Source organism: Pinus tabuliformis, chromosome 7, assembly GCF_031772625.1.
Source record: "Pinus tabuliformis cultivar Carrire ecotype Pingquan chromosome 7, CPIR1, whole genome shotgun sequence".
Taxonomy (NCBI): domain Eukaryota; kingdom Viridiplantae; phylum Streptophyta; class Pinopsida; order Pinales; family Pinaceae; genus Pinus; species Pinus tabuliformis.
Window position 1 is genome coordinate 1715050323 of NC_142293.1, and position 16067 is coordinate 1715066389.

At 36.5% G+C, this 16067-nt stretch overlaps 1 pseudogene; it reads right to left on the reverse strand.

The window, feature by feature from the left end:
• Window positions 1–3088: 3088 nt before the first annotated feature.
• LOC149255190 (uncharacterized) overlaps window positions 3089–16067 on the reverse strand; it is a 180311-nt pseudogene continuing 167332 nt past the window's right edge.

The window sequence follows — 16067 nt, forward strand, 5'->3', positions numbered from 1 at the left end:
TTCATAAGCCATTAGAAGTCTACAGTCATTACTATTTTCATCTTCATCACTATTTGATAAACCATCGCTATCTTCATGATTATAGTAACTCATTTTATTTACAACTTGTTTTCTATTTCATTTTGCATATTCCTTCCCTTTTTCATATTTATCTTTGTGAGGACATTTGGCAGAATAATGGCCGACTCTACCAGAGGCAAAGCATTTGAATGGTAGCTTACCTCTAAATATTCCGGAACCCCGTTGAAGCTTCTTGACAAAGTTTACCTCATCTTCTTCTTCTAAAATATGTCCCGATTCATTGTGTTCTTCCTTTCCTTTTGCTGAAGCTTTAAATGTGACTTCTCTCATATCTGATGGACCTCCTTTTCTCATCTCAAAGGTAGTTAAGATTCCGTGAAGCTGTGTCATAGTGATAGTCTGCAAATCCTGTTTTTCTTCTATGGAAGACACTTTTGATTCAAATTTAGTAGACAAGGATCTCAAAACTTTCTCAACCAAGGTAACTTCCTTTATATCTTCACCCAGATTCTTCATACAATTAACAACCTCATCTATATGTAAGAAGTAACTAGCTATACTTTCATCACTGTGCATCTTAAGAGTTTGATACTAATTTATGAGAGTTTGAAGTTTATCACGTTTTACCTGAGAGTCTCCTTCATAGCTTAGAACGATTTTGTCCCATATTTCTTTGGATGATTTGAGCTCCATGACTTAGACAAACTGTGATTGTGATAGACTTCCCAATAAAGTATTGACAACCTTGGCATTAGTTTCATATTGCTTTTTACCTACCATATCTTTAGGAATTGCTGTTGGAAATGTATATACTCCTTCCACAATTTCCCAAACATCCATTCCAAGTGATTGTAGATAGGTTATGGTTCTTATTTTCCAATAAACAAAGTTGCTCCCATTAAAGATTGGTAGTCTGATGGATCCCACACTTTCTTTATTACTCATGATGATGGATCTCCCTTCAGCGATCAAGCTTCTTTTGAAGGACCTGCTCTAATACCAATTTTTGGAAATAATACTGAGAGGGGGGGTGAATCAATATTATCAGATCAATAATTTTATTTCCCAAACATATTTATATATGCTACTTCAGCTAAGTGAACTAGCGTGTACATGATACTGTACTTAAAGAAACCAATGTATATGCAGAGAACTTTTGATTTAGCCAATTTATCATGCATTGAACTTTAACTAGTATATCAGAGATTTATTAGACAGTGAGTAAAAGCATAATAAAGCATCACACATAAGCAACACACATGAACACCATGATATAAGGTGGAAACCCAATGTGGGTAAAAACCACCTACTGCTGTCGTCTCTGTCTTCTTTTTATAATAAGAAAATCTGTTTACAATTTTGTACTGGTGCTGGCTCATACTAGTACGCAGGCTTCTACCTGCAAAAGGTTACAATCTTCTCTCATTCTCCAACTTCTACTGGAAGGGAGCTACTACCCCCTAGCTCTTGTACTAGCCGATATGTTTACTAGTATGTAGGTGACGACCTACAAAAGGCTACGACCTTCTTTCTTCCTTCGAGGACCACGTTTCATAAGTTTTCAGACTAGATCCATCAACAACATCATAACTGTAATACAATCATCAAATACATCTGCATCAACCAATCATTGAAATCCAATCATCATTTTCTGAATTAACCACAACTGAGTCTATCAATCACCTTGACAACCCATCGTCACTGTAGCAAATCAAAATCACTCTGATAATTCAGAATACTGTCACCAAAATACAGTCACCAGAACCCAAAGTAGAACCCAGAACTCTGCAATAGTAAACAGAAACAATTGAAACATACTTCATAAGGTATACGCTACTTCCATGTGTCAAACCAGCATGTATATGCGCTTTTATCAAATCCAACCAGTGTACACATCTGCATGTATTAATTCATAATTTTGCAACTATTCCAGACTTCAGTTATACCCAGATCACAATATTTACAGAATAACACATGTGTCAGTATTCAGATCTAGACTATATATGATCAAACCACATAATGATAATTCTTTTCAAGTCTTAAGATCCCGATCCATCATTAGATCTTATCCCTCATCAACCGCTAAGGTTCATCCTTGGTTCAGATCAAGCACAAAACCATAAGCCAATAACCTGCATACTAGATCTCACACTTCATCAAATATTCTATACTTGCACACCTGGCCTAATGATATTCTCTTCCTTATATAGTTTTACGCCTTTCTCAATACCATGGACCAAAACCACTTAGGACCAATACCATGGACCAAATACTTAGGGTCAATACCTCAGACAAAATACCTTGGACCAATACCTTGGATCAAAATACCCTAGACCAAATACCTCAAACCAAAAATTAGTTTTCCATGATATACATGCTTTTCCTTTTGTGAAAGTTCGTGTGTACGTATACGCTACTTGTGTTGAGTGAACCTGCGTGTACACATTGCTTGGTCAAGGTGAACCTGCTTATACCTCTCTCTCTTCTTTTTTTGTAGTTTGATCTATAATTATTTGCTATTGACATGATGTACTGTAATCTTTCATCTGAGTGAGTTGCCATCAAGGACAACACCTATATCATAATGCCAACAAACTTGGTCAATAAAAGGAAATGGAAAATAATTGCACAGCGTGGCCTTGTTTAATTCTCTGTAATCGATGCAGATCCACCATTTTCCATTCTTATTTTGGACTACTACTAGAGGTGATACCCACTTGCTATCGAAAATGGGGTAAGCCAAAAGTTTCTGAAGCTCTTCTTTAATGATATCCTTCAATGCTGGGTTCATCCGCCTTTGCAGCTGCCGAATAGGTCTCATTTCTTCGTTCGTGTAAATATGATGGATGCAAGTGTCTGGATGTATACCTCTTATATCCAAGTAATCCCATGCGAATGCTCTGGTTTGTTCTCGAACCATACTCATCAACTGCTGCTTTTGTTTTGCAGTCAATCCTATGCCAATATGTAGATTTTTCCCTTCAAATATTTCCACAAGTTCTGTGGTGAGCTCCTGGCTCCCTTCCATGGCTGCAAATGAGGAGAAGATGGCTAGATGGTAGGTTTCCTAAAACTCATCACTAAACACAAGCTGATAACCATTAAACGAGATGGGATAATTGATGCAAGAACTATCAGCTAGAAACTGCTGCAAAGCATGCTCATCAGAGTGTTCCTGGAGACCTCTAGACTGATCTAATGTTAATAATGGAAACATGTAGTCATTGTCTCCATAAGGATTTTCAAGCCTTACTGGTACTTCAACAACTGTTTGAGCAGGTGGAAAGATGGACAACGTTTGATTGTGAGAACCATTTGAAATAATCATTTCCCCATTTCTACATCCGATGACGGCATCCGCAGTTTCCAGCCATGGCCTTCCTAGGACCACGGGGTGTCCAAGTCTAGAGATTTTTGGAGAAATGATTACAAATTCTATAGGATTTCCAGGAGGAAATAGTGACTACTATATCTTCCAAGGATCCTATTGGTTTGACAACAGATTTTTCTGCCATCTCTAAAAGGATAGGGGTGGTTTTCAGCCCAGGCAGCTATAGTGATGTCATTATTTCATAAGTCATTGCATTTATTTCAGCCCCTAAATCTACAAGAGTATTTGGCAAAAGCACTCCATTTATTTCGAAAGTGACGATAGGGTTCCTAGGGTCACTGTATTTGGCAGGCATATCTGAAATCATCGTGGATATTTGACTCATAATTTTGACATTCTAGTTTTTATTCCCTTTTCTCTTTGGCTTCTTGATGCAGAGATCCTTGAAAATTTTAGTGTATATAGGGATGTCTCAGATTGCTTGTAAAAGTGGAATTTTAATACAGAAATTTCTAAGCTTGTTTTCTAGGTCATATTCAAGCATGACCTCTTCTTTCCTTACTATTAGTCTCTCCGGGTATGGTGGTTCAGTTAAATCTTTTTTCCGTTGTTTGTCGGTTTTCATTTTGTGAATGTTTTTCGAATGATGGGGAGGGCATCTCTTCTTGAATAACCATAATCAATTTCCCTTTATTCACTATTTTTCCTGATCGCAATTAGATTTCATTCACAGACATGGTCGTGATCATGTATGTAGGAAAGGGATGCATATCTATGTTTTGCACAGGTTGAGGTGTCTTGTTGTGATTTGGGTTAGGTACGGGTTGTGTAGGTAGTTGTGTAGGTCGTGGTGGGTTTATATTAGCTCGTGCCTATTGGGGGGGTGTGTTAGTAGGTGCAGGAAATAATTGATGTATAGGAGGTGTTGTGTTGGCAGGCGCTAGCAATAATTGATGCAGAGGAGGTGGCAGCTGTGTAGGTTGTTGATATATGTTAGGGTTATATGCTTGCTGATAAGTTTGCATAGATGGATTATATGAAGTGCTCGGCATATTTGGATAAGGCGTGTAGAATTGGGGTTGATAGTTGGTAACATAATAACTCATTCTCCAATTATGGTTCCAAGCAGTACCTTGTGGTTGTTGAGCAACCCAAGGGGGGTAGGATGCAGGAAAGGTCCAAGGTTGGGTTTGGCTATACCCTTGAAAATTTGAGTTTGGAAACGAACTCTGACTTTGACCTTTTTAGGTGGGTCTTTTGGCTGTTTGAACTTGGTCAAGGGTTTTGGTATTACCTTTGTAAATGCCCTGTAGATGGGGAAGTGATGGGCACTTCTCGGTTGGGTGCTCTAGAGTGCAGATCCCACAGAATTCTATGGAATTTAGAGGACATTCCCTCTCTACATGTTTATGCCTACACTTAGACAAAAGATTGCCATGGCTACCTTTTTATCCTCATGCTGTTGATTTTCATGGTGTCAAGATGGTCGCTGATTGTATTCAAGATGTTAGTTTTGAAATTCTCTAATAGGTCCCCAGCTCAACTTTGGTGACAACATTAGCTGAAGTCTTCTTTTGCACATAGTCTTGAGAATTGTCTCGAAGTTCATGAAGCTTTTTACCTACTTTAGCTTGGCTTCTAGAGTAGGTATGACAAAGGTCAAGGATTTCAGCAAATGATTTCTCGTAAATGTCCCCACCACTACGCAAGTTCAATGTTTCTATGCAATTGTCTCGTAGCCCTTCTAAGAACATAGTTCTGATGACTTTTTGGTCTAGGGTGCTTCCACAGGATTTATGAAAGTTCTGCAAGAATGTCTCAAGATACTCTTCTAGGTTTTCTTCCTCAGTTTGCTACATCCTAAGGATATCACTGATGTCCCTGTTCTTATAGAAATCTTGATATTTTTTAAGAAAAGTTGACCTCATGTCATCCCATGTGTATATGGTATGCTGCCCTAGATTCATGAACCACCTAAGGGCCACATCTTTTAATGTGGCATAAAATAATTTGAGTTTAAGTGCATCTTCATAGTAATTATAACTACGACATAAAATATCGAATTCAAAGAGAAAAGCATCAGGATCTTCAGATGATTTACCATAGAATAGTGGTAGAGATGCCATCGGAATGTTCTTCATGTTGACGTCGTGAGTCACATCCAAGATAGGGAACCCGAAAGTGACTTCTTCTTCTTCTTCGTTTCCTCCAAACAGTTTAATATTCCGTCTAGGGCCTTCCCCTTCTTCATTGCATTCATCATGGTTTCTGTCCTCACCATCTGCATGTTCCATATTTGCGATAGGTACCTGGTGGGGTTTTCTAATTATGGTGTGGACCGGGGGTATTGGAATACAATAGATGTTGGTGGACTGCTTGTCCAAGGGGTTTGGCTATTCTACTGGTTCTTCTATAGGGTTGTCAAAGACAACCTGTTGAATGATCCTTCCTTATTGGTCAAAGAATTCCTGATTCGAAACCATGTTGGCATCAACACTTCCTCCTTATTTTCTTAGATCTGCATATTGATTAACAACGGTTAAAACAGGTATATTGACTGATCCAAAAGTTGTAGGAAATTTAGAAATTGAAATAAATCTACCTTTACTATCCCTAGGTCTACCTGTACTTCTATGCCTAAAGATAAAGGAAAATAGAAATCAAGAACAAGCAGTGATTGGTCAAACTTTGGAGCAATCCAAACAAAAGTGGATGCGTGGCTCTTCACTCACGTCCTACCTTACTCTCTCCACCCTCTGACAGTCCTACAAGATCTTTAAACTTTGATAATAATGGTTAGCTAAATTGTTGGAAGTTTGACAATGAATTATGTAAAATTGGGTAAAAATGTAACTAGTTAGTTCTATACAATTCCTGCGTCCTCCTTTCTCTTTACTCAGGCCGATGCCTCCCCTTCACGCAGAGTAGAGCAGAGTAATTTCACACGTAGGGCAGCAGATGGGAACTTCCATGCAGGCAGCACGTAGGGACAACACTTCCTCTTCACGCATTCATGCAGGTCATTCCAGCACTTCCTCTTCACGCATTCACGTAGGTCATTCCATGATTTTCCACGCAGATTGCCCCCTTTATCTCTATATGCAGGCTCTAATCTGCTGCCCTGTGTGTGAAGTTACAATTGCATCAAGGAAGACACCACTGTTGCGTGCTCATCTGCTTCCCTATGTGAAGGAGAGGAGGAGACGCTAGTGACAGCTTGAAGCAGCCAAACCCTATCTCTGCGTGCACTGCCACTACGGAGAAAAAATAAAATACGTTGGGAGACCATGTCCTCTGCTTGCTAGTCGAGGAAGTCTGACTGCTGCCCAGAAGAACACGTTGGTGAAAGCTTGCGTGGACCCTCTGCCTGACTGCTGAGACGTTGCTTGGATTGGCAAGGAGGCCCGTTTGCGTCTTACGAAGAGGCTGTATTTTATGCGTATTGGTTGAAAAAGCCAGACCCATTGCCAGCAGTGCATTGTTCAGAGCTTGAAGAGCAGTTTGCAAGAAAGAAGACACTGGTCAAAGCTGCATGAAAGACTGGGTATTTTTTTCCAACAATTGTTGAATAAATTCAAGGTTTGGTAAAGGGTTTTCTTTGAATCGAAAAATCAAAGGTTTTTCCTTTCAGGAAACTGAAATTAACAAAAATAATTTTCAGAAAATATTGTAGGTTTTTTAAAGTCAATTTGTGAAATTTTTCAAGAAAATTGAAGTAGTAAGCGTTAAAACTTGGAAATCCTTTGTTGGAAGAAGACAATTGAAATATTTTTTTTAAGAAACCCTAGTTGAAAGAACAAAACCCTAGGAGGAAATAAATGGCCAAGATGTCAAATGCAAAATTCGAGGTGGAGAAATTCACTGGTAAGAGCAATTTTGCTCTTTGGAAACTAAAGGTTAGGGATCTGCTTGTGCAACAAGGGTTGCACAAGGCATTGGATGGGAAAACTAAGAAACCTGCAACTATGACTGATTTAGACTGGGAGGACTTGGATGCCCAAGCTCTCAGTACCATCTAGTTATGCTTGGCGGATGAAGTTCTCTTCAATATTGTTGAAGAGACTACAGCTTCCGGATTGTGGGAAAAACTGGAAAAACTCTATATGACAAAATCATTAACCAACATAATTTATCTGAAAAGATAGTTGTACAGTCTTCGAATGAAAGAAGGTTCAAAAGTTGCAGAACATTTGAATGTTTTTAATACACTTATATGCCAATTAACAGATATTGAAGTTAAAATTCAGGATGAAGATAAAGCCATAACCTTGCTGTGTTCTCTGTCCGAATCATGGGATCACTTTGTAACTTCAATCATCTTGAGCACTATTGATTCTTTGAAGTTTGAATCTGTCATGGGAGCTCTCCTATTTGAAGAAGTATGAAGAAAATCTAGTACTGAAACAACTGCATCAGAAGCCATGGTAGCTAGAGGATGCTCAAAAGAGAGAGGGGAAAAACCAAGGGGGTCTTCTAGATCTAAATCGAAGGGAAAGAAGTGTAAGGAAAAATGTTGGCACTACAATAAAATTGGACACTTGAAGAAAGACTATTGGAAACGGAAAGAATCCGATAACCTAAAGAAGGAAGCGAATTAGGTCGATTCAGGTAAGATAGACGAAGTTTTATCTGCTGAAGAATTATGTATGATAGATGAAACTTCACCTGAATGTAATGTCTCTCAAGGTTTAGAAAGTTGGCTGTTAGACTCTGGTGCTCCTCATCACATGTGCCCACATAGAAATTGGTTTACTTCGTATGAAAATGTAAACGGTAGTTCTGTGTTTATGGGTAATAATGTGTCATGTCAGACTGTTGGGATGGGAAATATCAGGATTAAGATGTATGATAACACAGTTAGAACATTAACTAGTGTTAGACATGTACATGATTTGAAGAAAAATTTGATTTCTTTGGGTGTGTTGGATTCAGATGGTTATAAGTTTACAGGTCAGGATGGCGTCTTGAAAGTCTCTAAAGGAGCCCTAGTGGTTATGAAAGAAAAAAAGGCCGGAAATCTTTATAGGTTAAAAGGAAGTACTCAGGTCAGTGAAGCAGTGGTTGCGTCAGAAAAGGAAGAAGCAGGTACTCATCTATGGCATCAACGATTAGGTCATATGAGCGAGAAAGGTCTTCAGATACTGATGAAATGTAAATCTCTTCCCAATCTGAAATCCTTGAAGTTAGATTTCTGTAAACTTTGTGTGTATGGAAAACAGTGTAAATAGAGATTTAAAGTTGGAAATCATAATAATAAAGATATTTTAGACTATATTCATTCTGATATGTGGGGACCATCCCTTGTTGTGTCATATGGAGGTGCTCTATATTTTTTAAGATTTATTGATGATTTCTCCCGTAAAGTTTGGGTCTTTATGCTAAAAAAGAAAGCTGATGTATTCAATGTCTTTAAACAATTTAAAGCAATGGTAGAGAAAAGAACAGGCAAATCTATTAAATGTTTAGGAACTGAAAATGGTGGTGAGTTCACTTCAATTGAATTTGAACAATACTGTAAGGATGAGGGAATTATTAGACACAAAACTGCTGTTTATACTCCTCAGCAAAATGGTGCTGCTGAGCGTATGAATCGAACTCTTATGGAAAGAGCCAGAAGCATGATCAACAATGCTAACTTGTAAAAGGACTTGTGGGCAAAAGTAGTATCTACTGCTTGTTATTTGGTTAACAAATCACCTTTAGTAGCAATTAATTGTAAAATTCCTGAAGAAGTTTGGACAGGTCAGTCTTGTGATTATTCACATTTGAGGATATTTGGCTGTGATGCTTATTCTCTTATTCCTAAATATCAGCGTTCAAAATTAGATCCAAAATCTAAGTGTTATGTCTTTGTTGGGGATGACTATGCAGTGAAAGGATACAGGTTGTGGGATGCTACATTGCGGAAGATAGTCATTAGTCGAGATGTAACATTTGATGAATCTTTTCTTTTAAAATCAAATGTTGAAAGAATTGAACAGGAACAGGGATCGCCAAATCAACGAGTTCATTTGGAGGCTAGACCTTTCGGTGACAGTCAAAAGGAAGGAGAGACTTTTGGAGAAAAAGGTGTTGAAGACACAAAGGAAGCTGTTGAAGCTTCTGAACTAGTTCAACAACCAGTCGCTCTAAGAAGGTCTACAAGGGAAAGAAAAACTCCCAAAAGGTATGAAGATTGTGCTTCATCTTTTGCTTTGATTACTAAAGATGGGGAACCTTCTTGTTATCATGAAGCAGTAGATGATACAGATAGCGAAAAATGGAAAATGACTATGGCAGAGGGAATGAATTCCTTAGCCAAGAACAATACCTGGGATCTTGGGGAGCTTCTTGAAGGGAGAAGTGTTGTTGGATGCAAGTGGGTCTTCAAATTGAAATGGAAAGTTGATGGAAGTATCGAAAGGTATAAGGCGAGACTGGTAGCAAAAGGGTACTCTCAGGTTGAAGGTATAGAATTTCATGAGATATTTTCTCTAGTTGTAAAACTTGTTTCTATTCATACTGTGTTGGCACTAACTACGTTACTTAATATTGAGTTAGAATAGTTAGATGTTAAAACAAATTTTCTACATGGTGATTTGAATGAAGAGATATATATGGAACAACCAGAAGGTTTTGTACAAGGTCGCAACAGAAGATTAGTTTGCAAGCTCAGGAAATCATTGTATGGTCTGAGGCAGTCTCCCAGACAATGGTACAAGAAGTTTGATTCCTTCATGGTGATCCAGAACTTTATAAGAAGTGAGTATGATCATTGTGTATACTTCAAAAGTTTCAATGGCATATTCATTATCTTAGCTTTGTATGTTGACAATATGCTTATTGCAAGCAAAAGCATGGAAGAGATCAATAGGTTAAAGGCTCAACTCTCTATGACATTTGATATGAAGGATCTTGGAGTAGCAAAACATATCTTGGGCATGGAGATACACAAAGACAGGAAAAATGGTAAGCTTTGGTTATCATAGCAGAAGTATGTGGAGAAAGTACTTGAAAAGTTCTCTATGAACTATGTGAACCTGTTAATGTTCCACTAGCTTCCCATTTTAAGCTTTCTTCAGTTTTGAGTCCTAGAGCTGATGAAGAAAAGCAGTATATGTCTCATGTACCATATACAAATGCTGTAGGCAACTTAATGTATGCGATGGTATCTACAAGACCTGACATTTCACATGCAGTTGGAGTTGTTAGTAGGTTCATGGCAAATCCAGCTAAAGAACATTGGCAAGTAGTGAAATGGGTGCTTTGATATCTAAGAGGCACAAGTGACCATTGCATCATCTTTAATGGTAGTGAAGGATCAGTCCGCGGATATGTAGATGTTGACTATGTAGGTGATTTGGACAAAAGAAGATCTACTACAGGTTATGTCTTTACTCTTGTAGGTGGAGCAATTAGTTGGATGTCAAAGCTTAAAGAAACAGTTGCATTGTCCACTATCGAAGCAAAATATATACCTGCTTCAGATGCCAGTAAAGAAGCAATCTGGTTAAAGGGTCTGCTTGATGAGATTGGAAGGACGTAGGAGAAAGTGAATGTACTTTGTGACAGTCAAAGTGCTATTCACTTGGCTACAAATCCTGCTTATCACAGTAGAACCAAGCATATTGATGTAAGGTATCATTTTCTGAGACATGTGATCGATGGCAGAAAAGTAGCTCTTCAAAAGGTCCATACGCGAGAGAATTGTGCAGACATATTCACAAAGCCAGTTATGGTAGAGAAGCTGCGATGGTGTTTAGTTTCTCTTCGCTTGCAGAAAAGATGATGAATGGGCATGGGCAATGGATTAGGAAAATTGTTGTCAAGGTGGAGTTTGTTTGAAGTTTGACAATGAATTATGTAAAATTGGGTAAAAATGTAACTAGTTAGTTCTATACTGAAATAGCAGTTATGTAATGGAGGAGGCTTGTATAAAACTAGTGAATTCCCAAGTTATGTAATCGTGGAGAATCATTGTTGAATTAATAGAGATTCCAATCCCTTGCCCCGCGGATGTTTCCTTGACACCCTATCAAGGTTTTACCACATAAATCCTGTGTGTTTATGCATGTGTTTGGTTTCAGTTTCTAGTTAGTTATGAATCTTTATTGGTCAATGTATAACTGAATGTGTGTATATTCTTTCCTCATTATTTCCCCTATTCGAACAACATGAATAAGAAATGATAGCTTCCTCGGCAACGAAGCCAAAATGTTGAGAGATTTAAATGATCAGATTGAATCCCTTAATATTAATTTTCAACCCGAGGTTCGTAAACACAAATTGCCTTGCGCTCTCTTGTTCAGGGCTAGGTCAAAGTTTGATGATTTCATTTTTACAATTTATGGAATGATAACTATTCATAAATCAAATCATCTAATTGTCAAGAGAAAACACAACAATCAAATTTAATCTAAAACCTTTACAAATTCTAGTATTCAAATCTATACTCAACTATGTATCTCTAGAAAACAGAATTTTATCCACACCAAACAATGTCAATCAAGTCTCTGAATGCTGGTACCAGACTTCCTATGTGAAAAACCACTCAATCATTCCTTAACGAACATCCTATGATAATAGCAGTTCTTACTTGAAATAATCAAACAACCTGTACTAATAACTACCCAACTGATTAAATTCTTGATTGTAAATAACAATTCATTCCTGAAGCAATTTATAACCATCCAACTTGTAAGCAAATGAGTAGTCTATCCTAGTAGCGCTTTGCTAAAACAATTGTTCTGTACTTAATGTTCCCTTATCAAGACTCAGGAGTTAAGTACTAATTTGGAGGATTTACTCTGTCTTACTCTATCACTTACTTATTGTCCCATCTTCAAATTAACTGCTTACAGGATTTGATTAATGAAAGCAATATTAATGCTATCTGCTTAACGCACAGCTATGTCATCACACAAATTCAAGGAACTGTACTTAAATATTTTATGGGATCACACCAATCCTAACTTATGAATATCCTTACTCACAACCAATATGTTGCTGCAAATTTAAGCAATGATTTAACAACACAGTGAATAAGCAGAACTTATGAACCAAGAAAATATCAATCATTCAAATGAGACTAATTATTGCACAAAAACAGGGCAGAGTAATCGTTTCAGTGGGCTAATGAAATTGGCAGTTGCATGAACAGGGGAGGTAAACTAAAGAATTAGTCTTCAGTAGCTAATCATACACAAATCGTTCCCTGCAATGTTTTGTTACCAACCCACAACACATTGACTCGATAGTTCATTGAATGAGATGAAACGAAATGAATTCCAATCAATCATCTATACAAATAATGTGATTTCCTACCTTGGTCATTAATTCAATTCATTTCAACCAAATATTTTATAACATTTTGAACAATCAATGCAACATTTACCTAATTTGGGTTGCCTACTCCGTGCTATAGTTTAGTCAAGGAATTGATTCGAAACGGTCTTCCCAGAGAAACAAAGGTAGGTTTGGTGGATAAACTGAGCCTGTCTTTAATCAATTAAGATGGTGTTAAAGAATTTAAAGACTTATTCTGGCATTGTCCACAGGTACTAATTCCATCTACTCAGCAAGCGACGATACGATGTGTCTAAGATTAGAGTAAGTCAAGGAAAGGGTACAACTCTGGTTTGGAAGGCACACAAAGTTCATGCCAAAATCTAATTGCCACTCTGTCAATAACAAGCACCTCGCAATAATTCACACACATGTATTCAGTAATCAATCAAACAAAAAAGTGCAATTAAACTGACTCATAATGGAAAAGGAAACTAACTGCACTCGTTTCACAGTGACACTGTCAATGAAAAATACAGAGCTAACCTAGATGGGTGGGCCCAAGCACACCTGGGGGCTTTTAAACTTACAGTAATGAAATGGTTGCAATCACAGTTAAAACTTGAGCATCAGATTTCCATTCAACACATTCCACTAGAATTCAGAGCAAGAGCATCATAATAGACTTATATTAGAACTTAAATCATGGTTACACAACAAAATATTTCAAAGGTTCGACATGCTCCTGACATATTACATCCCTGCCTTTTATAGGCATTCGATTATAGTTAGAATTTAAACTTAAAAATAACAATTCATAACAGTTGAACAATATTATTCCTTCAAAACAAGTTGGTTTGAACTGTTGGCTCGAATTGATGAACATTCTCGTAACCAAACCCCAACTTAGTGCATGCTATATCTAAAGGAAGGAGCACAAAGATTTTGAGATCGGATGCATTCTTCTCATGGTTGGCTCGATCTCCCCATCCAGCAACGTATGATCCCTTCCCCATTGCGTTGTTTGAGTGCCAATCCGCATGTGGACTTTGAGTACTGAAATAGAGAGTCATGGTTCCTCAACCGCTTCTTCTAGTATTGTCCTGCACATTTTGTTGAGAAGTCTACACTAAATTACAAGAATGAGTTAGTTTGAGAATATGCTACTTATATTCACTTAAATCTACCAACAAATCCCAGATGCAATCAAAAGAATATTTACCTCGAATGGGGATTGGGACAAGATTAGGATAGTAAACTTAGCAAAGAAGTAGGTTTCACAGTGCCAAAAAAAAGGTCAAAATGGGGATTGAACTGATAGTAATAGGGGCAAAATAGGGGATCAACAATTCTTTTTATGATCCTTGAGATTTTTGGACTCATAAATTATTACATGACCATCTTGCATAAATACACCTCCCAAACCTTTTTTACAAGCATTCGTGCACACAACAAACTCTTTATTCAGATCAACTAATTCCAGGATAGGAGTTGTAGTTAATAGTTTCTTCAGCTTCTCAAAACTGTCCTGACACTTTTGATTCCATTCAAGTTTTATCCCCTTCTTTTGTAAAGTAGTAATAAGATATGCTAGCTTAGAAAAACCTTATATAAAGCTTTTGTAGTAACCTGTAATCCCCATAAATGACCTCAAATCAACTACATCTCTAGGTAATGGCCACTCCATAATAGCTATAATCTTTTATGGATCCAGAACAATCCCTTCTTTTGACACTATATACACTAAATATTGAACTTTTTCTTTGATAGAATGAGTATTTGCTAAACTTAGCATACAAATAATTCTCCCTAAGATTTTTAAGAACAATCTGCAAATGTTGATAATGTTGTTCTTCACACTTAGAGTAAACTAGAATATCATCTATAAATACTATGATTTTTTTCAAGAAAAGGATTCAACACACTATTCATCAAGCACATGAAAGTTGTTGGTGCATTAGTGAGTCCAAATGGACACACTACAATTTCATAGTGTCAATATCTTATTCTAAATGTTGTCTTGTGAATATCTTCATCCCTTATCCTTATTTGATGATATCCTCAACTTAAATCGATTTTTGAAAAGATTGATGCTCCTTGAACTTGATCAAACAAATCATCAATTTAGGGTAGGGGATATTTGTTTTTAATTGTCATTTTATTTAGCTGTCTATAATCAATACAAAGCCTTATTCTCCCATCCTTATTTTTGACAAACAAATTGGTGCAGGCCAAGGAGACACACTAGGCTTTATGTAATCTTTATCCAATAAATCTTGTAATCAAATTTTCAATTCCATTAACTTAGGAATACTCATTCTATAGGGATCTTGGACACCAAAACAACTATTGGAATGAGTCCAATAGTAAAATCAATATCTCTTCTTGGGGGAAATCGCGATATCTCCTCAAGAAAAACATATTTGAATTGTTGTAACATGGAGTAATATTCTAAAGATGGTTTGTGCTTGTTTTCAGCTAAGTCTTCAATCTAAACAACAAACATTTAAAAACCTTTGTGAGCACATTTCTTCAGTTGCAAGGCAGAAATTTGCCTCATTGAAATAACTCTTGGAATTGCTCTAAATATTGAATCTTCTCCCTCATCATTAACACATGTAAATGATATCTCTAGGAAATTTATAATTACTTTATGGAACTCTAACCAGTTCTTACTTTAGATGTAATTGCTAATTAATAGTTCTCCTGTACATTAACATGTAAATATTTATGTAAATGAATTACATTTCTATATTCCGCTCTCATGTATCCATTTATACATTATCCTAAAGAGTCTTTTGAGTTTTCATTTCCATCTCCGCTTCAAATTATTTTCCAATGTATTTTCTCTACTTTTATTTTTAAAGAAAATTATTAATTTTTCCCTGTATTCTTTATTACAGAAAATGTTGGTTGAATCAAAACAATTTACATAGTTTCTTTAATATTTTTCCTTTTTGCTATAGGATTTCGTACTATTATGGTAAGTGTTATTTCTAATGCAATTAAGCCCAAGAAATACAGTTTATCTATATTTAAAGATTGATAAACCTAGAGTAATTGAACTTGAGGCTGCTTATATGTCTATATTTATATATAATATGTTTGATTTACTTTCTCATATATTTGTGAAAGCTCTCTACTCTTAAAAAAATACAGAGTTACTCTGCTTTTTCTGTTATTAAAATAAAAACAAAAATGATAGTCTCTATTCAATCTATTTATTTTTCACTGAGTAACATTGATATTTTATAGCAGTTATTTCTCTTCCTACGAAATTCAAGTTTTAAATTCCCATAACGATATTCAAATAAAGAACGTATATAATCCAATTTTGTTATATTCATTTCATCTTTCTTTCAATAATACATAAACTAATCAACACTGTAAAATAGACATAACACTTGTAGAAACTTCTTGTAGATTGAAGTTGCAAATTGTAATATGCTAA